At 38.5% G+C, this 23,954-nt stretch overlaps 2 protein-coding genes across 2 annotated transcripts in view; one reads left to right on the top strand and one right to left on the bottom strand.

Moving 5' to 3' along the window:
- The window catches only part of CMSS1 (cms1 ribosomal small subunit homolog), a 401,568-nt gene that overhangs the window by 344,131 nt on the left and 33,483 nt on the right, over nucleotides 1–23,954 (bottom strand). The window lies entirely within an intron of this gene.
- Nucleotides 1–23,954, top strand: part of LOC118616869 (filamin A-interacting protein 1-like) — a 32,141-nt gene that overhangs the window by 4,130 nt on the left and 4,057 nt on the right. The gene's annotated exons all lie outside the window — the stretch shown is intronic.

Here is a 23,954-nt window from a genome sequence, read left to right as displayed (position 1 = left end):
CACTCTCTGCTTTGAAGCTAAAAGGTGCCCTGGAAAGAGTGAGTGCTCTCTAGTCAAAGACATTTATGTCTGAACCACTAACTAGATGAGTGACCTCTTCTCCGCATCTTTCAACTAAGCATTTTGCACTCCCCAGACCTCCCCAACTAGCGGGTTCCCTTTCAAACTTCAAATGACTCAGTACCTTAAAAAAACCTCCCCGAAACAGCAGAGGAAGTTACCAATGAAGGCTGCAAGCTCTTAATGATCCTTACCATGCTTTACTTTCCTTTACACCATGCGCTGCTGCATGACATCAAATTACACATTAATTGCTTATTTGTTTATTGTCTGTCCCCTGGACTAAAAACTCGTTGAGGGTCAATTTTGCAACTACTTTATCCCTAGTGCATAGAAAGTACCCTAGGTATAGTCAGTAGGTGTGTCAAAAAGAATACTGGATACATGTACAAATAAATTAAAATCTAGAAGTGTCTTAATTTGGTAAGAAAAAAGTATTCCTGAAAACAGTGGACTAAGAAGGGCCTCTTCTAGATTTTGTTCAGGAGCCCAATACAAATTTCAGCCAGTATATGAAGTAACCACATAGAACTGACTTACACACACACACACACACACACAGAAAACAAATTAGGCTCAGATGAAGTTGACAGTGAAATCTGCTTGGCACTGTGCCGTATCTGCTATGTAGGCAGACTGAGTCAGATGCTTCTCTACTCACTGCCCATCTCCACCTACCTTAACTTACTCCCAAAATGATGAGACTAAAGGTGGTAAAGAGTACCAGGTGAATTGCCCTGGGATATGGAATGGACTCTAAAGAAACACAAGAAGGAACAGAAAATAGTGATTCTGTCTTTAATGGAGGGTAGACTCCGATGTTTTCTCCTAATCTCTGCCTCAGATGAAAGCCTGTAAAATGCAGTCATTGAGTCCAAACAGTTTGTTCTTACAGTAACTAAAAATCTGCAGACTGCCTTTTCCCAATCATATGCTTTGATTTCAGAGTTTCTGTGGGTAGTCCAGTGCATCTATCAGGTGGTACAGAAAAGAAAAAAAAAAAAAAGTGATTTTCCTATAATTTTTCTAACTCGATAACTCCAGTGTCAACCTATAAAGCCAGCCTAGGGCTTGTAACTCCTCAGAAGCAGCAAACATTTACTGAGCATCTACCAGACACTGCTAAGCACAAGGCAGGACAATAGATCCAGCAACTAAGTTCTCTACACACCACACCATGTCACTTACCCAGCTATACCTACTAGCACTTACTAGCACTGTGTTGTTGACAAAGACTAATAAGATCACCAGCAGCTCTTGCACAAAGGCTTCAATCATGGCCTAGGATCCCTGCTCTTAATAGACTGATAAAGCAAAGTAGATAAGGCAAGTTAGTTGTACATAAAAATTAAGTAAAGATAAAAACAGTGTGGGACTCTTTTTAAAAATTCAACAGAATACAGTCAACCTCCAAGCTTGCTAACTAGTGACACTATATTGACATAGACAAATAGTGTTATCTCAATGGTAAGACTAAAGAGCAGGAACAATGGCTCATAAATCCAATTCTACTCTTCCTGGCTCTGCCATCCATTCACTGGGTAAGCTTCCTGTAGTCTTGGCTTCCAAAAACCTAAAAAAAGGGAACAATGTCATCCACCATAAATCTCTCTCAATACTGGGAAAGACAGACTAGTTAATGGGCAGTAATCGAGGGAATGCTGATCAAGAAGAGCCAAAGACTATACAAAAATACAAGCTACTGATCTATCATTACCCAGACAATTCAGCAAAAGAAAATGGGAAGAATGTGAGGGGAAACATCCATACTTAAACACAGAGGAAAGATTAACATACCTGTAGCTCCTGGGCCTGTGAGAACCCCAAACCACTGTACCAAAAGCAGCCTCAAGGATGAGGTCAGCCCTCCAGGATTGGCGCTCTGACAGAAGCAAATCTGCCAGATTTATCTTATCTCATGGCCCACCAGTTTTGGAACAAAAGTTTAAAGGTGAACTAAGTTTCTCTCTCTCTCTCAAATTCTTTTTTTTTTTTTAAGTGAATCAAAACAAAAACAGACTCTGAGCAGAAATCCTAAAAGGAATGTAAAACATTCATCACATTTGGGTTGACAAGACTTAAGTGACTGCTGCTATTACATTTTAAAAAAAGGAAGGAACTGCTTGGCCTAGGAGCTTGGGAAGGGCATGAGAAAGTTCCTAGTTCCTGGTTCTTTGCACAAGACAAAGGGCTATGCAGTGAGATGCTGTGTTAAGTGCCTTAGCCTTAACTTGTTAGTCTATTAACAAATGGCAGAGGAGAGGTAAAGTACTGTGGAGTTTTGTGAAAAGTCATCCTTTGCTGATAAAGGGAAGATTATCTGTTCTTTAAAAATAATATCAGTGTAATGATTATCAAGATGGTTAAGAGTTCATATTGTTATAAGATATACATTATATTTGAGGTTACATATTATCCTTCAGGCTTTCATACAAGTGGCTATATACCACACACTGAGATATTTCATATAAACGTGAGAACAACCTTGTCAGGTGATTTGGTGTTCCACTCGTTTCCCCTAAAATTATGCTTTACAAGATTCTTCTTACAATCCCATAAAATTCATTGGGTTGAGCAAAGATGCAAAGAATCCTAGGCAGAGTTAAGACTCTCTGGCTGGATTTCCCCCATCTGAACTTTATTTACATTTGTCTCCAAGTGATTTCCTCATTTCACTGAATGGTTCTCCCTCCTGAGAAGTGACAGAAACTAGAGGAACACCATTCTACTTCTCCAAATGATAAGTAAATTCTGAGAATTTTACAGTCATTCAGCCTAGGAGGGGGTTATGCTCTCCTAAGAAATGGTTCTTCTCACTCCTCTATCATATTTGGTCATTAAGTATGTACTGAGCTCAAACCAATACAGGAGGATGGAGAGGTATCAAATCCTTCAAGGAGCTTACAGTTAATTCAAGAGCAAAACAAATGCAACAAAACAGATTAGGAAGTGGTGTAAAACAATATTTGTGTCACAAAACTGTAAGGGATGTGGAGACTCAGAGAGTGGGACTCGGCTAGGGTTAGACAAGTTAGGGAACATTCATGGAAAAGATAGGAACTGAAATGTAAATGGAGGATACTAAACCAAGCATTCCAAAAAGGATGGCAGATTTATTCCTTAGGAATCTACTCTGAAAAGGGAATCTGAGGTAAAAAGAGAAGGCTTGAACCAGGATCAGAACACCCAATCTCTGATAATTAAATCCATTATTTGGCTGTCATAACAACCTGTACTTTCATAGAAAGGACAGCATCTTAAATTATTTCAGTCCTTAAAGGTGAAGATTAAATATGATAAAGCAGTTGGGCACAGTGGCAGAACCATAGTAGCCTCTCAGTAAATGGTACTGGTTACACTCTAGTTATGCCAGTCTCTCACAAGGATAGTACTCCATCATCATCATCTGGGGCTACAGGCTTCTGCCAGGATGAGGCATGAGGCATTGCCTCAGGGCCAATGAGGAGATGCTAGGGTGCAGTCCTGAAGAGCTCTGTTCTCTTACACCTAGCCATAAAGTGAAGTAAAAGATGAAGCTTGTTGGAGAAAATCCTTGTCTCTAGTGCCTTGTCTTTAACCACCGTGAAAAGCAAGGTTATCCTTTATCCTGGTTTCCTTGCTAGAAGGGAATTCCTCCTATGAGAAACCCACATGAGTGTTTCTAGTTACCTGAGATAAGAAATATGTTACCGAGTAAAGGACCAAAGAAAGCAAAGGCTTAAAAGCTAGCCTGGAAGCTCCCTGTTTTACCTTGAAAGTCCTACCATGCCTGAGAGGCACACGCACAAAAACAAATGGGTAAGACAACTCTTACAGCTTATATTAGATCCTAGACACTGATAATAAAGATTGTCTTTTCAGCCCTAGCTGGTTTGGCTCCGCGGTTAGAGCATCAGCCTACGGTCCAGAGAGACCCGGATTTGGTTCCCGCTAAGGGCACGTACCTCGGTTGCAGTTTGTTCCCGGGCCCTGATTGGGTCGTGCAGGTGGCAGCCACTTGATGTGTCCCTTTAATGTCGATGTTTCTCTCTCTCTCTCTTTCTCCCTCCCACTCTATCTGAACAAAAAAATGGAAAAATGTCCTCAGGTGAGGATTAAAAAAAAAAAACGACTGTCTTTTCAGAAACTAATAGACTAAATACTTCTTTCCACATTCAATTTAACATAACATTTTTAGTGTCAGACACTAAAAGAGTTACTTCTTTACCTTTACTTATAACCTTGAACCTTCTTTACCTTTACTTATAACCTTGAACTACCATACATACTTGACATATAAAGAACCAAAAATAAATCTGAATTCCATGAAATTCCAATTAGGGTGTCCACATAGTTATGACCCACTGAGACTTGACGAGTCATAAAATCTCCTGATGGAGCCCTGGTCAGGTGGCTCAGTTGGTTGGAGCATCATCTCATACAACAAAAAGGTTCCAGGTTTGATTCTTGGTCAGGGCTTATGCCTAGGTTCCAGGTTTGATCCCTGATCAGGGTGTTTACAGGAGGCAACTGATCAATATTTCTCCTATCTCTCTCCCTCCCTCCCTCCCTAAAAATCAATAAACATATCCTCCGATGAGGATTAAAAAAAAAAATCTCTTTTAATAGAAAGAAATGTACTTTTTTGACATGTGATTTGTATACAATGTTAAGGGAAAAAAGGGAGGAAAGGGCCCTGGCCAGCTCAGCGGTTAGAGCGTTGGCCTGCAGACCAAAGAGTCACAGGTTCAATTCCGGTCAAGGGCACTTACCTCGACTGTGGTTCATCCTCTGCCCTGGTTGGGGTCATGCGGGGAGCAACCAGTCCATGTCTCTGTCTCTGTCTCTGTCTCTCTGCCCCCCCTCCCCATCCCACCCTCCCTTCCACTCTATCTGAAGATAAATGGAAAAATATCCTCATGTGAGGATTTAAGCATAAATAAATAAATAATGGAGAAAAGGACTTTAAAGCTTTGTGGGGGATTTTATTCTGTGGAACTGAGATTTGAGGATCATCAAAGCTTCTTAAACCTTAGAGACGAAATTGTATTGTTTTCCCATGTTGCAGCTGAGGTGACAGGCAAATGAGCCAGGTCACAGAGTTAAGTCAGTAGCAGATTTTGGTCTAATACTCCCTGTCCATTGGATACATGGCTTTTCTGAAAGTGGCTTTTCTGTTGTTTGAGAATTGGGGCTTTGCTTTTTTCTTTGTTTTTAGCTGTGAATGAGTGAACTTTAAAAGTGAGGTACAGTGAAATCAGTACTATTTTCAAAAACACTTTTTTTCAACTATGTAGTGCAAACCTGAAATAGTTTGCCCTCCCTTAGAGTTCAAATCACAAGGTAAGGTATGGTTAGGGCAAAAATGGATAGGCATTCATATAATACATACACGAACAACTATAGCCTTTTCTTTAATTCTGCTATGAACAGAATTTTTCACAGAGATAAACATAGCTAAATGAGTGAAACTCTTACTCAAGCACAAAATCAGCAGCAGACCCAGGGCCAAGGGAAGTGAAGTATAAAGTCATTGCTCTCATCTCTAGCCAGGTCTGTTGCTAACCACTGTAACATCTTGATGGAATTGCCCCTCACTACACATGCTTAATATTCTCTAGAACACATTCGTCTTAAAAGAGCCCAACTTGGAGAAAAGAGAATCAAACTCTGTGTTCATGAATTCTGTCTTCTCAATGCTTAGAAGTGGCAGAAAAGGAAAATGTAATGAAAATGCTCTGAACTGTCAATCAAGGGAATATTAAGGCTCACATGAGTAAAATAATTTTAATTTTACAGTTACACAAGAGGACATGCAAAACATAGACCACACAAAAAATGGCCATTTACATTCATATAGATTCTAGAAGAAAACCTGTCTGTAACTAACCTTTACATATGGCCCAAACTCTAGCTCTCTAAAATATCAATGGAAGAAACAAAAACCAGTCATCCCCAGGAAATAGGAAAATTAGGTAAGGGTATATGGAGGACACTCACTGTGGGTCATGATCTAATTGCTCAGTAGAAAGCCAAACCAGACATCAGCCTCCATCCTTCAACTGCCCGGATCTCTACTTCTAATTACTATTCAGTGCTATTAAACGTTCTTAGTTCTTTTGTCTCCTTTTTATCGATTTACTATAGCTAAAATAAATGGGGGGTGAGGGGGAATTCTCTAGGGATCAAAATGTTTCATATATTACACTCTTTGGGCTCCTATCTACCCTGTTTCTCATGGCAAACTGTATGACTTCAGTAGTCACAATAAAACCTAAGCCTCTGTTGTTGTGGTTTCTAAATTTCTGAAGTCTGAATTTCCTACTAACAAGTTAGGAAACCTTTGATTTCCAAGCATACCACATTAGCTGCTGCCTCTGTGCAGGTAGCCACACTGCAAGGAGGTGAAAGAAAACCAGTGAACTCATCTACTTTGGTACATGACTGCTTCCTCCTTTGGCCTTTTATGTTAAATCTGACAAAATAAACACCAGTGAATTAACATACGAAAGCCAAATAAGGAGGAAAATCTTTTTCTTAAGGACTTATAGGAACTAAAGGCTTAAAAATAATAATTATATATATATGGGCTCAGAATAAGATTTGGAAAAGGAGATAGTCTGTATCTTTTTAAAAGGGAAAGAATAAAAGAAAGAAAAGCAACCTATTAAACAATAAGTGTTAAGAGAAAGGAATCATACTACTCCTCCAAAATACCTATTTGCAATATCTAATAGAAAACAACCCATGATCTGGGAAGAGAAAAAAAGACACTAATGGAAATTAAAAACAAAAAATTCTGCAGGTACATTGGAATGCTCTTCTAAAGAATCCATTTCTGTTCTCCTCAATCACCTAAGATACAAGATACAAAATGGATTTTGAGCAATAAGAGAAATACATATAAATATTCTTAGGAAGATAAAAACACATACGCATACACTTTTAAGGGCATATAGTACTATGCCCTTGAATTCTGTCTGAGAAAAGGCTGCCTGTTAAAAATATTTTCCGAGAACTTTAAGTTCCTTGAAATGTTCTACGGAAATGGTATTTATGACAAACCCACCTCCTCTGGGGAATATGAGATGTTATTACTGGCAAAGTCACAAGTTTTTAAGCCATCCAAAAATAATTATGAATTTATGCCAAACGACTAAACTTGCTTTATTATTACAGTGATTAAGAGAATATTTGCTAATGTCTCATGATCAAGTAGCCATGAACCTACAGAAAATACTATGACAAAACAGTAGATTTCAAGTGGTGGTGATTTTCTGTGCTTTAGACAGACAGAATATTACAACACAGAGATTCACTGTAGAAGATGGTATACATGTGAGATACAGGAGATAGGAGGTGTGGATGTATGTCCTGGTGGTGAGAAACAGGATTTGGAGTAAATACTGTATTGGCATTGTGGTAACTAGCAGGTCCTTTGGCTAATTATTTAACTTCTCTGATTCAAAGCTGTTTATTTGTAAAATAAAGACAGTACTTGTCTGCTATGACTGTTTCCAGGACTAGCAGGCTACATGACACATAAATGCTCAAGAAATGGTAATTCTGTTATTCACAGACTGTAAAGAGAAGAAACTATGCACTATATGCGTTGCTTACAGTTACTCCCTAAAATGGTAGCTAGTTCAAAACTATAATAGGTTTAGTCTGAAATTTAACCACTATTTATTGAATACCAATTACCAGGCACTGTTTACAGCACTGAATAAAACAGACCAATAATTGACCAGCTATTGAATAAAACACATAACACACACACATACACCCTGTACCCCTACTTGCATGAAGTATATATTCTAGTAGGAGACATAGCTAATTATCAAATAATTAAAATCTAGTATGCCAGATGGTACTAGATGAGATGAGGGAGAGAGTCCAGAAGCTCGCCAGGGAAGCAGCCAGTACAGAAGCCACAGGCTCTGTTGTGTTCAAGGAACAACGAACAGCGCGGAAGCTGGTGTGACTGGAACAGAATGAGCAAAGGTAGGAGGGGTCAGGGAGCTGAGGAGGTGAGGACAGAGTACAGGAATAAACAGATGGACACTAAAAACATCAGATGGGAGAAAGAGGAAACTCTCTTGAGGTCAGTATTCTGTCTGGGCTTTCTGGCATGTGGTCTGGTTAAGTGGAAAGAACACATGCTTTGCAGTCAGTGAGTTTTTATTCTGGTTTGATTATTTAGGCTGTTTGATAATTATTTAACCACTCTAACTTTTAGTGTTTTGGTCCCTAGCCTTATCTGCAAAATGGGAATAATAATTATATAAGGATTAAGTAAAATCAAGTGGTACAGAGGTAGACCCTCAGTACACTTGCTTCTTTCTCTCTATAAGCTAAATCCCTCATTTGCAGCCGCTGGGAACTGGAGCCTGTGTTCCAGTTCTAGGGCAACCATAACAATAGCCTTGCATGTTATTTAATCTTCCTGGGACTCGGTTTCTCAACTGAGAAATGCAAATGCTACACAGACCTTATAAAGACATGTGTAACTGTCAAAGTACTGTTTTAAAGTATAATAACATAATACTACTATTATAGTTTATGATAATATTTAAAGTTTCAAAACAGCAAAAGTATATGATTCCCATTTCTCTACCTTATTTGATTAAATATCCTATAAATTAAAAATTGTTTAATTTGAAGTTGTAAAGGTTTATTTAGCAGTCATGTATTTTCATTCCCCTTTCCTGCCCTTGCTTAAGAACAGTGACCTAATGGAAAGATTTCCAAAAAAATATTTAACTGCAAACATCAAGATGATGAACAGTGTTTATAGTAAGCTATTTTTTTCTTTCTTTCTTTCTTTTCTTTTTTTTTTTTTTTGGTATAGAAAAGGGAGAGAATAAGAATCTTTACTTATATTTGCTTGTTTACTCATAAAGACACTCTGAAAAGTACATACAGAAAATTAATCAATGGTATAGGTTGTGGGGAGAATGGGCAGATGAAGAAGGAGATGGGAAAAAGATACTTTATAGTATACCTTTTAATATATATACTTTGAAATACATGTTATATATTTAAAAATGCTAATCTAAAATCCAAGAGTAAAATTCAGACTTACTTGAAGGGTTAAAAATGAGCAAAATAAACTTTGTATAGTTACAAAGTTAATTACACAACAACTTGAAAACTACAAATGACCTGTTTCTCAGACAAGTTTGAGCACCCTTCAACCTCTTACTTTGTATTTTTTTCCTGAAATGCTCAAGAACATTATAAAATGTCCTCAACAGTCTTCTCCACTCTTTTCACTGTGGAAACCAACGCAGCAGTAGCACATACAGAAAAAGACTGTTCCCTCCAGGTCTGTGCCAAATGAGTCAGCCCACCCCAGTCTGAGTTCCCAAGCAGACTTGTCTAGGAGTATCTTGTCCCAGCAGAGAAAGTGCACATTCACACTCAGTGGGCGAAGGACCAGGGTCAGGTGAGCAGAACATCAGAGAGGCTTTGGGAAGGCCAGCTTTTAGCACTGTTGGATTTGCTGTCATGTCAATGGATAATGCACATTCAACGCATCCTTCTCTTCCAGGAAGGGAGGAGAGCTATGGTATAGATCTGTGAACAGAAGAAAAATGGAAAATACTGGCTGGTCTCAAATACACTTGAGCAGCAGCAGATAATGAAGAAGAGTCATGAATGTCAGAGATAACTAACACAAAAAGATCAAATAGAATTTTTCCAAAAAATTAACCATGTCTTAAAATGGTGGTTCTCCAGGTGATTTTTGTTCCCAGATGTTTTACAATGTTGAGACCTTTTTTAGTTGTCACAACTGAGCTGGGGGTACTGGGTTACTTCTGGCATTAGTAGGTAATGGCCAGGGATGCTGCTAAACATACTATAATGCAAACGACAACCCCCATAACAAAGAATTATTCAGCCCAAAATGTCAATTGTACCAAGGCTGAGAAGCGTGCCTAAAATGGCAATCAGTATGGCTAACCATGTGCATGGCTGAAAAGATGTGTGAATGGCCTGAAGGTAGATCGCAGTAAACAGATTATGTAATTACACCTTTCATTCTGGCAAAAATTCTGAGACTCTCCCCAGATGACCCCTACAACTTGAGGCTAGCCCATCGTGGCTGAGGTACTCTTCTGTGTTGTCTCATCATCAGTACAATTTCCTACTTCTAATGTTAATTGATATGTATTGTAATAGATCGTATGCTAGGAGCTTTTCTATGGATTCTTTTACTTAATCCTCAGAACAACACTAGTATGACGCAGGATCCAACATTATCTCCATCCTACAGATGAGGAAAATGAGGTCAAATGGCTTGCTCAGTAACTCTAGGCAAAAGTAGGTAAGCCACAATTCAACTCTGAAAACTGAACTCCAGATTCTGAATTTCTCACCTAGCACAATCATGCCGCCGACAGTATTCCACTGCCTCTTTCCTATTGGTGCTTCAGTGTCGGTGAGTGTGCTTGCTCCCTGTCAGTCCTCTTGGCTGCCTCTTGCTGCTCAGCCACCTGCACTGTTTACGTTCATCTACTGCTGTGGCAGTAGGGAATAGGTAGTAGAGAGGACTACCGCTCTCTCCTAAAAGAAGGCTATATTGGGCCAAACAGATAAGGCACAGAAGAACAAAGATCACAAGTACAAAATCAAGCACAGAAAAGGGCAGGAAGGAATGGAGGGAAGGATCAACAATGAAAGTGTTGGCCCTGGCCGGCTTGACTCAGTGGTTAGAGCGTTGGCCTGCTGTCCCGAGAGACCCGGTTCTGTTCCCGCTATGGGCATGTACCTCAGTTGCAGTTTGTCCCCAGCCCTGATTGGGTCATGTGGGTGGCAGCCACTCGATGTGTGCCTTTCCTGTTGATGTTTCTTTCTCTCTCTCTCTCTCTCTCTCCCCCTCTCCCCGTCCCTCCCACTCTATCTGAACAAAAAAATGGAAAAATGTCCTCAGGTGAGGATAAAAAAACAACAACAACGAAAGTGTTAGGAATCTGGGGATAAGCCCAATATCACCATCATATCACCATCATATCACCATCATATCACCAATGGAAACTTAAAGGCAGCCCTGCACACCAGGTACCAGGCAAGGAATTTAGGAGTGGGCCCGAACGTGCACACGGGCAAGCATGCACACACACACACACCTGTGACAATCCAAAGCCTCACATGCTGGGTAGCTTTTTGAACGCTTCTCCATAGGAGACAAGGCAGCTAGGGGAAGGCATTATGTCTATGTTAGGTCCAGGGAGGCCTTGAAGGATGAGGGTGACACCCACCTGAAACTTTCAGTCTGCCAAGGACCTGTTATTTCAATCCAATGAAAGATAAGCTAGGTTGTGTGTGTATGTGTTTGGTGGTGGTAAGACTCTCATGGCTGGGAGAGAAGAACACAAAAAGAAACATGAGTAGGCTCTTCTGCATAGTAGTGTATTCATAGAAATTGGTCTTTAAACAGTTCCCTCTTGATATACTATAGTCAAAGCAAGGCAAAAAAAAATCCACCTGAGTAAATTGCAAAAGAAAAATCCACCTGAGTAGTTATTTTTGAACATGAAAAATTGAAGTATGGGATGGGAAGGCACAGCTTAGTGGTATTAAGTGAACATCCACCATCCAATGGTTCTAAAAAGCTGACAAGACAGCACTAGAGAAATGAGGGCACACGATTCAGGCTCAAAGTAATTGTCCCAGTACAGATTATCCATGCTGTCCTTATTGTCACTTCCCTGTTAGTTCCCATTTCCTCTCCCAGGCCTAGACTGAGCACCTTCTCAAGGCTCTACCGCCCTTTGATCCGGGTGTAAAGTGTCTTTCCTAGCCCAGATTCCCTGTTCTCAAACTGAAAATAGTCTCCTCGCAGCCTTACTCCCCAAACTCTGTGTCTGTCAGACTGTTTTTTGTTTTTGTTTTTTCTGGTTCTGAAACCTCATCTTTTAGTTTTTCTTTATATGAGACCCTTTGTCTCAGTCAGTCACTTTGCCCTTTTTTCTGCTTTCAAAAACGAATGAGATTTTCCTCAACCTTGGGTCCCTTGGCTTAATTTGAGGATTTCATTAACTCCTCTCAAGATCCTGGGTCTCTGTTAAAAGCTCCCAAGGTCCTTGTAATTAAAGGTCATTTGACTATTTGCATCTTATTATTTCACTTTCCCACTCCCTGGTGAGCCAAACAAGATTGTTCAGATTATGCAAAGTCCTGATTCATGGTGCCCCATTTTTACAAGATTCCTCTGACACCAGTGAAAGACTCCCCCATCACTTTGTGGCCTAATTCTTATTTCACAATGAAAGAAAATAGCAATCCAGCTTGCTGGATCTGGACCCATTTATGGTGTCTCTAAATGATCTCAATGATGATGACAGGATTTTCAGTAACAAGGACATAAAGCAGACACAGATGTACACTAATACTCAGCTAGCAGATGCCAAAAAAAGTGTTACTGTTCTTCTATATCTTGCTGACCAAGTCAAATGAATGGAACATTACATTATAACTATGGTATGCTGTAGCTGTAATTTTTTTTTTAAAAAACCTTTGACTTGTGAGAGAAATAAAGGAAGCAACATGCATAGAATAAAACAAAGACTAGTCATAGCTATTTTTATGAGTGCTCCTAAAAATTATACTAAACGGTGAAAAGTCCCATTGAAAAATCAGGGAGTAGCACAAGGAAACAAATCATAGGCCCGATTACCAAGAACTTATCTCAGCCTAAGGAAGCTTTCCAATAAATTCCATGTAATTACTCTGCAAACTGCTCAGAACTCTGTGGTTATTTAACCATGAACATAGCTGCTATCAATGCAATGCAACAATTAAAATTACATATTAGATAAGAATTGCTATAAGATATATGGTGGGATATAATCATAACCAGACTACCAAAGTCTAGCTGTGAGAGCAGATATAAAATTCAATAAAGTAGTGTGATTTATATAGTTTTCTGCTTAGTAATTAACAGTAAAACAGGAAGAAAAAGTAATGTATTAGCCCTGGCTGGTCTGGCTCAGCGGTTAGAGCTTCGGCCTGCGGTCCAGAGAGACCCGGGTACAGTTCCCACTAAGGGCACGTATCTCGGTTGCAGTTTGTCCCCGGCCCTGGTTGGGTCGTGCGGGTGGCAGCCACTCGATGTGTCCCTTTCACATCGATGTTTCTCTTTCTCCCTCCCACTCTATCTGAACAAAAAATGGAAAAATGTCCTCAGGTGAGGATAAAAAAAAAAAAAGTGATGTATTAAATTAGCTTTGGAAGAACTAAAGCAAATACAGGAATTGAGCTCCATTAAAGTGAAGTTACAAATTTTGGACTAAAATGAAAGATGTACTATTTCATATTTCTTAAGAAAAGACCAAACAGGATTTGATATCATCACACTATTTGGTTGTTGATGGGAAACTATTCTAAGTATGACCAGAGTGATCTATGCAAGTATACAAGCAGTTTTTGACAGAAAAGGGTAAACTGACAAATAAAAGCAGAGTACCTTATACATAGTGGGTGTTCACTATAATTGCCTCATAAAGATCTGGAAATGTCAGCTGATCTGCACATCACTGTGGATGGACCCATTTAAAAACAAGGCAACTCAGTAATTCCCACGTCCTTATTTCAAATTGTGGTTTCAACAAAACCCTATGTCTTACAGAGACAGTTTTGTAATTTAGGATTTTTCTAAGAACTGGGAGAGAGGGATTTGAAAGCAGAGAGTCTTCCATCCATAGTGGGGAGAAACAACTAGTTTTATTAATGACGGAAACATTGAAGCAGTGATTAGTCCAGTAAATCTGGTGACTTCATCAGGATGAAGCAAAGGGCTTGCTTAGTAACAGGTTAAGAAGGCGATGGCTTAAACCATTGGCTTTTCCAGGGAGAGACACATTTACCATTTAGGCTTCAGCTGTCTATCCTTGAGAGTAATGGTTCTCAAAGTGTGGCCCTTTCAAGAAGTCTGCAAGGTCAAAGCTATCTTCATTCTCTCACAAGCATAGAAGGAGTTTTCCAGAGGCTACATGACGTGTGATGACATCATTACTCTGACAGCTAATGGAATATATGAAACAGATTGGAGAATCCAGCTGTCTTCAATTAAGCCAGACATTAGAGTTTGCAGAAATATAAAACAATACAACTTTTCCGGCTGTTCTGGTTTGAAAAAGTTACTTTTTATAAAAACATGCTATTTATGTTAACATATAATAGGTTTATTAATGAATACATAAATATTTTTAAAATATCTTAGTCTGAGCCCTGGCTGGGTGGTTTGATTGGAGAGTCATCCCATACACCATATGGTTACAGTTCGATTCCCAGTCAGGGCACATACCTAGGTTGCTGGTTCAATCCCCAGTTGGGGCATGTATGGGAAGCAACTGATCCATGTTTCTTTTTCACACTGATGTTTCACTCTCTTTCTCCCTTCATCTATCTAAAATCAATAAAAACATATATACTCAGGTGAGGAGTAAAAAAAAAGAGAGAGAAAAAAATCTTAGCCCAAATTTCTAATACAGTTAATATTAATAGATATAATCCACACAGTCAAAAGCCCTTTAGAGCCCTCAATAATTTTTAAGCATGTAAAGGACTCATAAGACCCAAAATTTGAGAACTACTCTTCTGGAGCCTTTACTGAATTACACTGGAACTATCTGCTCATTCTTTCCCAATAGCCTACAAACTCTAACAACAGGAAACCCTCCCTTTTTCATCTCAACATAGCCCCAGCACTAACTAGAGTCCTTTGATGTTTGCAAATTAAGTGAACAAAAGTCTTTCCATATTCATAACATCAAAACTTTAAATTTAAGATCCACATAGTGAATACAGTAGACTATTTGTCTCCTAAAAATAACAGATGAGAAGCTAAGCTGACTCTGAAGTTGTTCATTACTTACAGGCTGATTTCTATAGTTAATAGAAACAACACAATGCCATTAATGGCTTGTGGAATTGATTTTATTGCTAGATAATCACCCCAAGTTTATATGGGCCAGTTGTCTGAAAAACTGGAAAATAATCTGGAAACAAATAAATTGATGTGTTAGGGTGGTCAGATTATAGATGAATATTTCCATTTCAATTTCATTCACTGTTGACGTAATGTTGCTTGTGTAATAAATAAACATATTTGTCCAGGAGAGTTCTGGACTCAGAAAAATAAATAAAAGAACCACTCCTTTATTTGAAGAAATGAAATAACCAAAGGAGAGTGAGGGGCTAGGATGTGGACATTTATCACCCATATCTCTTCTCTGGCAAACAAGCACATACAGTTCTAATGCAGGGATCTGAATAAGGGAGAGACAGAGATGTTCCAAAAGTCTGGATTCTTTCTAGAGGCCTGGATTCTTTCTAGAGGCTAATGTACTCGGAAAACACCAGTGGAAAAACCATTTACACCTCATTGTCTTAAATATTTAAAACCATGCATATGGTAAATATTAGAGCATCTTCTTTAAAAGATGAGTTACTTAGAACAATGCTACAGTATTTTCCACAGGAAGGTATATTTATTCATTCTTTCATTCACTCAGAAGATATTCATGTAGTGCCCTCTACAGGTAGGGGCTTTGTGGTAGACACTATAAAAGACAAAAATGAATCAGACATGTGTCCTATTCTTAACAAGCTTATATTTTAGTAGGGTTGATTGTAATGTAAAAATAAAACAAAAGTGGTGAGAATTATAAATTATGAGTATGACTGGCATTATAGCATTTAGGCACACCATATATTTCATATGTTTGTTATATGATGCATATTACTAACACTCTGTCTCGCACAGAGAAGATAAAATATATAGTCACACATGTGTGATGACATGTGTGTGTAAATACAAACTGAAAAGATCCTCAGTATAATTTGTAATAAAGAACCAACATTATAGTTAGTCCCAAAGAACATTCAAGATGACAGATGTGATATCTTGAAAAAACAAGGAACTGGTATTGCACATAATAGTGATAAACCACAGTAAATTGTAACAGTTCTAAGCCATAATAGTAACTCTAAAGAAAAGCTGTAACAAGATACTGCTTTAAGCCAGTTTGGATTTAACTACATCACATTTGCGTCCATAAAACCAGCTTCCACAACCTGTTTTTATTGGACAGGATTCAGTGAATGTTCCTATAATCCTGTGGTGTCAGTACTTGAACATGAATATGCGTACTCCAAGACAGTAGTCTTCAAACTGGAGTACACATACCCCTGAGGGTACACACAGACTTTTCAGAGGTACAAGCAGTGGAGAGCTTTAAGGGAATCAATGTCCACATCTGCAGTTCACATACATGCTTTCCAAAGAGGATCTGCCAGCAAACGTGCTTGTGCTGAGTTCTTCCTTTCCAACAACCCTTTCAAAATAATCTTCTTACTTAAAATCTTATCAAGTGCATCTTTGTGAATAGGAAACCCCTCTGGAGCACAGACATAGGGACAACTATAGAAAGACATTCCTGAGAGGGTCCAAGAGAGAGCAGCTACAGTTTCAGAACCAACCACTGGATGGAGCAGTGCCTATTACTTCATCTGGGGACAACTCAGGCAAGCCCCTGTGCCTCATCTCTTTTAGAAGTAAATGGTATTTACATATTTACTTAAGTTGAAAAATGAAGTCAACCTTTTCTGGAATATCTGATTTGGCTAACTGTTTGCCAATGATGACTTTTAGATTATATGGCAGAGGTTAATATGTATCTTTTGAAAGTATTTAACCTTGAATAAAAAATTCCAGGTGCTAGCTTTAAAATGTGTGAAGGGGTACTTAGTTTTAAAAAATTCTTTTAGGAACAAGTATTGAAGAACAAAATTTTAAAATCCCATTTACAATAAAATCAAAAAGAGAAATACTTAGGAATAAATTTAACCAAGAAGGCAAACTATCTGTACAGTAAAAACTATAAGACATTGCTGAAATAAACTGAAGACACAAATTAATGGAAAGATATTCTGTGTTCATGAATTAGAAGAATTAATGTTGAAATGTCCATACTATCCAAAATGATCTACAGATTTCAATGCAAACCCTATCAAAATTCCAAAGGCATTTTTCGCAGGGAAAAAAAAAAAAAAATCCTAAAATGTATATGGAATCACAAAAGACCTCAAATGGCCAAAGCAATTTTGAGAAAGAAGAACAAAAAGCTGGAGGCATCACATGTCCTGGTTTTAAACCATAGTACAAATCTATAGTAACCAAAACAGTATAGAACTGGCATAAAAACAGACACATAGACCAATGGAACAGAAATAGAAAGCCCCCAAATAAACCCACCCATATATGGTCAAGTAGCTTTCAACAGAAGGGGCCAAGAATGTACAATAAAGAAAGGATAGTCTCTTCAATAAATGCTGAGAAAAGTAGATATTCACATGAAAAGGGTGAAACTGGACTTGTACATCATAAATGAAGTAAGATAAAGCTATCTTACATTACGCACAAAAATTAACTCAAAATGGATTAAAGATTTGAAACTAAGACCTGAAATGTAAAACTCCTAGAAGAAAACGTAGGGGGTAAGCTCCTTGACATTGGTCTTAGCAATGATGTTTTGGAATTTACACCCTAAGCAAAGGCAACAAAAGCAAATTAAACAACTGAGACTACACACCAAAGTAAAAGCTTCTGCACAGCAAAGGAAATCATCAACAAAATACAAAGTTAACTTAAAGAATGGAAGAAAATTTTGCAAACCACATATCTGATAAGGAGTTAATATCCAAAATATACAAGGAACTCACACAACTCAATAGCAAAAAACCAAATAACCCAATGAAGAATGGGCAAACAACCTAAACAGACATTTCCCCAAAGACATATAAATGGCCAACAGGTACATGAAAAGGTGCTCATCATCATTAATCATCAGGGAAATGCAAATCAAAACCACAATGAGATATTAACCACATTTGTTGAAGTATCTATTATAAAAAAAGACAACAAATGCTAGCAAGGATGTAGAGATAAGGGCATTCTTGTCCACTGTTGGTGGGAATGTAAACTAGTACAGTCAATATAAAAAACAGAATGGAAGTTCCTCAATAAAACTACCAAATGATCTAGCTATCCCACTTTTGGGTATATATTCAAAGGCAATGAAATCACTGTCTTGAAGAGATATTTGTACTTCCCTGTTCATTGCACCATTATTCACAATAGCCAAAGTATGGAAACAAGTGTCCAACAACAGACATATGGATAAAGAAAATGTGATTATACACGCATGCACACACACACACTCACATACATACACACAGGAGTGGGCAAAAGTGGGTTTACAGTTGTTCACATGGAAAATACAATAATTAATAAATAATATTAGAATAAACTGGGTTTTGTGTACTCCCAACTGTAAACCCATATTTGCCCATCCCTGTATATATATATATATATATATATATATGCGTATATGAAATGTAATATTATTCAGCCATTAAAAGAAATACTGACATTTGCTACAATGTGGATGAAACTGGAGGGCATTATGCTAAGTGAAATAAGCCAGGCAGAGAAAGACAGGTATATACTGCATAGCATCACTTATATGTGGAACCTAAAAAAAGAAAATTTTTTTAAATCATAGAAACAGAGTAGAATGGTGGTTGCCAGAGGATGAGGGGTGGAGTGGGGGAAAGAAAAAGCAAAAGGCTAATAAAAGTACAGTTATAAGATGAATCAAGTCTGAGGATCTAATGTATAACATGTGTCCACAGTTGACAGTATTGTGTGATATAACTGAAATTGGCTACGAGAGTAGAAGTTAAGTGCTCTCACACACACAAAAGTTGAATATGTGAGATGATGGATGTGCTAATTTGGTGGGAATCCTTTCACAATTTATATGCGTATCACATGTTGTATACTTTAAAATTTTTTTATTTATTGACGAGAGGGAGAGAGAGATAGAAATAACAATGAGAGAGAACATCAACTAGCTGCCTCCTGCATGCCCCTTACTGGGGATTGGGCCCATAACTTGGGCATGTGCCATGACCAGGAATCCAACCAGCAACCTCTTGGTGTATGGGTTGGCACAACCACTGAGCCACACCAGCTGGGGACATGTTGTATATTTTAAATATCTTAAAATTTTATTATTTCAATCATACCCCAATAAGCTAAATTTAAAAAGTAAATAATGTGCCCTGGCCGGTTTGGCTCAGCAGTTAGAGCTTCGGACTGCAGTCCAGAGAGACCCAGGTTCAGTTCTCGCTAAGGGCACATACCTCGGTTGCACTTTGTCCCCGGCCCTGGTTGGCTCGTGCAGGTGGCAACCACTCAATGTGTCCCTTTCACATCGATGTTTCTCTCTCTCTCTCTCTCTCTCTCTCTCTCTCCCTCCCTCCCTCCCTCCCTCCCACTCTGTCTGAACAAAAGATGGAAACGTGTCCTCGGGTGAGGATGAAAAAAAACAAAGTAAAAAACGTGCTAAAGGGAAGTGCCGTGACTATTCTTTATATAAACAAATTAGTTGTACATAATAAAATAATTATTCTTTTAATTAATTAAGAGCCAACATTTGAAAACCACGACTCTATGAGATATGAACTAAAAAGAATGCAAGCACAATGATAAGAATTTCTCTTTAAGTTAATAGTTTTTCTAATACAGAAAGTGTTCCTTGAAAAAGACACTTTGTATGTGGACCAGGTCCATGCAATAATTTCTATTCTTTGTTGGAGAGGCAAAGTGGTATGCAGAAACAGCACAGGCCTTGCCCTTCTTGACCCTCAATTTTCATAGTTGTAAAATAGAGAGAATAATCCCAAACCCTACAAGCTTACCATGATAATTAGAATGAACAGATATATTGATTTAGCTCACTGCTTGGCAATACAATACTTGCACTAAATAAAAAGTGGAAGTTATTATATAGTCTCCAAATTTTAGTCTTTGGGCTATGTGAGGAAAATCACAAATTGGAACTAAAATTATGTAATGCTTTTTTAGGTGAAAATTTAGCTACTGACCAACTACCTATGATATGCACATTCAGTCATTTTTTCCAGTAATGTGGACAGATGTTAGCTAATTTAGTCATGATGTTCCCTGTGAAAAACTGGATGGCCCTGTAGGTCAGGAATATAGGCTGTATCCACAGATCAGGGTACAATCAATAATGAATAATTGGTTGAGTTAATATTCAGCCAGAAGACCATTTCCAGAAAACATCTGGCATGTAAACAGTAAAGCCTTGCTACCCATAAACAGGCCTGGCATAATCACCTGGTAGCTTGTTACACTGCAAAATTTGAGGCCCATCCATACCTACTGAATTGGAATCTGCAATTTAACAAGGTGATTCAAATGCACCTTAAACTGTAAGAAGCACTGTTAAAGAACAGGCCCTTCACAGGGAAGATACAACCACTTGGTGTATATGTAACTCAGGTGGAAATTTCTGTTGCATCTATTTAAAGCTGAGTAGGGCAGGACCATGGAGAGTCTGACTTCTAATGATAGACTGACATATAAACACACACACACACACACACACACACACACACACACACACACACAGGCATCAATCAGTGGTTCTCAGTTGGGGATGATTGCTCTCTCTCTCCCCTCTCCCCACAGAAGACATTGGGCAATGTCTGAAGACATTTTTCATTGCCACAACTGGGTTGCTAATGCCATCTAGTGAGTAGAGGCTGGGGATACTTGCTACTCAAACATCTTACAATGCACAGGGCAGTCCCCCAAAAATCATTTGGCCCAAAATGTCAATAGTGCTGAGGTTAGATAAACACTAGCACAGATTGTACAAACATCCCTGCATAAAGGCATATTAGTGGGAACTATTCGTGGAAAAAGTAGCAATAATTTGACTACAGAGCTCTGAGGAAATGAATTTCTATGTAGACATTCTGCATCTCAAGGTTTGTGCCACTTTCAAGATTCTGGGTACCCTGGCCCATGTTCTCAGTGGTTAGAGTAATGCCCTGAGCATGAGTTGGCAACCCAGTCAGGGCACATGCCTGGGTTGTAGGTTCGATCCCCAGCAGGCAACCAATCCATGTGTATCTCTCACATCGACCCCCATCCCCCATCCCGCCCGTCCCTTCTACTCTCTGTAAAACTCAATGGGGAAAAAAATGTCCTTGGGTGAGGATTATAAAAAACAAAAAGCTCTCAAAATCCCTTAATCTGCTTTTGCTAGCATAACCCAGAGTCAATGATAACCTGTATTAGCATATAAAGTCAGTCAGCATCAATGCCTAAAACTTGTTAATATGCAAAGAAAAAAACTAAGTTAGTTTGGTTTAAAACCCAATCCTACTGAAGAATAACCCTCCTTATCCAAATGATACCAATAGTCTATACCTTCATTGTAAACAACCCCTTGTCTGCAATTTCAAAAATCTAAAAACTACACCAAGTTTTTGCTAAATTGTGGCAGCAAAGCTTCTTGTCTGAACTTATTTAACAGAAAAACTTGAGCAGATATAAGATGATTTATTATCTTAATTATCCCACTTAATGTAACCATTCTCATGGCTCACTGAAGAAATATTCAGAGGTTTGCTTAGGAGGTGGTACCACACACTTTGCTGGAGCTATTATAGAATATATGGTGGATGCTCCTTACTGCCTTTCTAAGATTTGAAAACTTTAGAATTTTGAAAACCAAAGGCTTGGACAATTATTGTGGACCTCAAATGACTAAAATATAGTCAACATGCAGCAAATATTTGCTGAAAGCATTCATTTATATATATTTGAAAGAAAAAATACACCTAGTCAAATATGTGTATGTGTATACACACACAGGGAGACACTTATATGTGCACGTACATACGTGCATGTGCATTAGTAATTAGCAGTGTGACAATTAGCTTCCTTATTTAGGGCACTACACACAACAGGCCAGGCTTGCAGCTTCAAATTCTATAAAGACCAGTTAACTTTGCGAAGAAACACTTTTCTCCAAGTCCGGAAACTGACATTAGACTTCAACCTTCAAATACTCCTGGATACAAAGCAAGAAATATTGAATGGTTTAGGGTAAGCCCATTCACCATACGAGAAGTGCTAATGCCAATACAGTAGCATAACTAGTTTATCTGTTTGCCTCTCTCTCATACATGTACACAACCCCACAATATATAACAGCATTACAAACACTCAACTGGCTCTGAAAGGTATATATCACTGGTGGCCTGTCCTAAAGGATGGCTGGGGGTATAACACTGGTTTCTGTCCCCAACAGGCTTTACCGGACTAGCTTATTGACTGTTATATGGTGAATCCATGGGGCTGGCCCAGGGAAAGTGCAAGTTAGGAAGAAAGTAGTAAGAAAATGCTGGGAACAAATGTATTCAAATCTACTTTTTTATGTGCCTAGCTTGTAAGATGGGGCTTGGGAAAAGAAGGGGATGCCAGGCAATTTCCAGAAACCATAAAAAGATACATGAGCTTGTACCATACTGAAAAATGTGCATCATGCTTGCTGCTGAAAACACTGAATACAATGGAAACATTTTAAACTTCTTCAAAATCCTTTTTGCTCTTCATGGCTCTGTCAAGATTCACTAATCACCATTCAATTTTAATGGTCTTTTCATTACACTGCAAAACAGTCTTCTCTCCCTTATATCCTAAGGAAACACACCTTTTTCTCATGAAAATGAAGTAACATATGGTATTATTTAATAAGTTGAAAAGAAATCTTGAAAAGTTTGTAAAACAGTTCTCTAATAAAACTCTAAGAAATGTGATGTAGAAGGGGAAAATATTTTGCTGCAGTTATGCTCAGCGCATTGTTGAACACGATTCCAATGCTAAGGTAGGAGGAAGAAACACTTTGCCAAAGTCTCTGTAACTGTTTCACCACCAAATCAGTTTCCACATGGACTCTGCCACGGGGTTGTGAAGTCCCAGGATCATTTGGGAAGGAGCCGCCATGTTTCTCTTCTCAGGCTCCCAGGTGTCTCGAGCAGGGTGTGGGACAGGGCTGAAAGCCATGGGCAAGCCTCTTGCCAAGACTGTGGATGAGATCATCACCAGCCCCACCCCAGCATCCAGCCCAGCTTCTTCATAATATCACAGGCCACAGCCCTTGGACCAGCCTCCTGTCAAATTCTCAAAACAGGAAAAACTAAAAGTAGATCCTCCCCACAAAAAAGTTTGGGAATTCTTACATTATACAATTATTTAAAACACGTTCCTCTTGTGTAGTGTAATTACAGAAGAGCAGACTTGGATCTCAAAAAAACTCTTATTTCCAAGAAGCCTGTCACAAATTAGTTTAAATGTCCTCTCAGATCCTTAAACAACTTAAAAAAAAGTTCTCTGGCAAGGATTAAAGACATACATTGGATGATTAACTCATTCCTAAGAGAAAAGATAATACTAAAATATTATGGACCCTGCTGGGTGCTCAGTTGGTTAAAGCGTTGTCCTGATAAGCTAAGGTTGCAGGTTTGACCCCTGGTCAGGGCACATACCGGAATCAATTGATGAAGCACAAATAAGTGGAACAACAAATATCTCTCTCTCTCTCTCTCTCTCTCTCTCTCTCTCATAATCAATAAATAAAAATATTATGAACTCTTCATGCTTGACCAGAAAACAAATATTTATAACTTTTTATCCATGACAAGTATTTTAGTTCAATTCCTTAGGGATTCCATTCTATTTTAGCTTCTTTATAACAATACTTCAAAGCTATAATTACACACTCTATAATCAGCCCATTCCCAGTGTAATTAAGAGTGCCACAAATTTAAAAATATGACATTACTGCTGAGGAAAAAAGTTTGTGGAAGAAAGATTGTTTCATGTGAAATGCCCTCCCATTATGCTGACAAATTTAAAGTCTGTGTGTGTGTGTGTGTGTGTGTGTGTATGTATGCTACAATAGAATCGTTTTTAAGAGGGAATCATTACATTCCTGATAATACTGTTTTCCCCTCTATCATTT

The sequence above is a fragment of the Molossus molossus genome, unplaced genomic scaffold (assembly GCF_014108415.1).
Source record: "Molossus molossus isolate mMolMol1 unplaced genomic scaffold, mMolMol1.p scaffold_m16_p_5, whole genome shotgun sequence".
Lineage (NCBI taxonomy): Eukaryota > Metazoa > Chordata > Mammalia > Chiroptera > Molossidae > Molossus > Molossus molossus.
The sequence above is the reverse complement of the archived record's forward strand: the minus strand, read 5'-3'. Positions and strand labels throughout refer to the sequence as shown.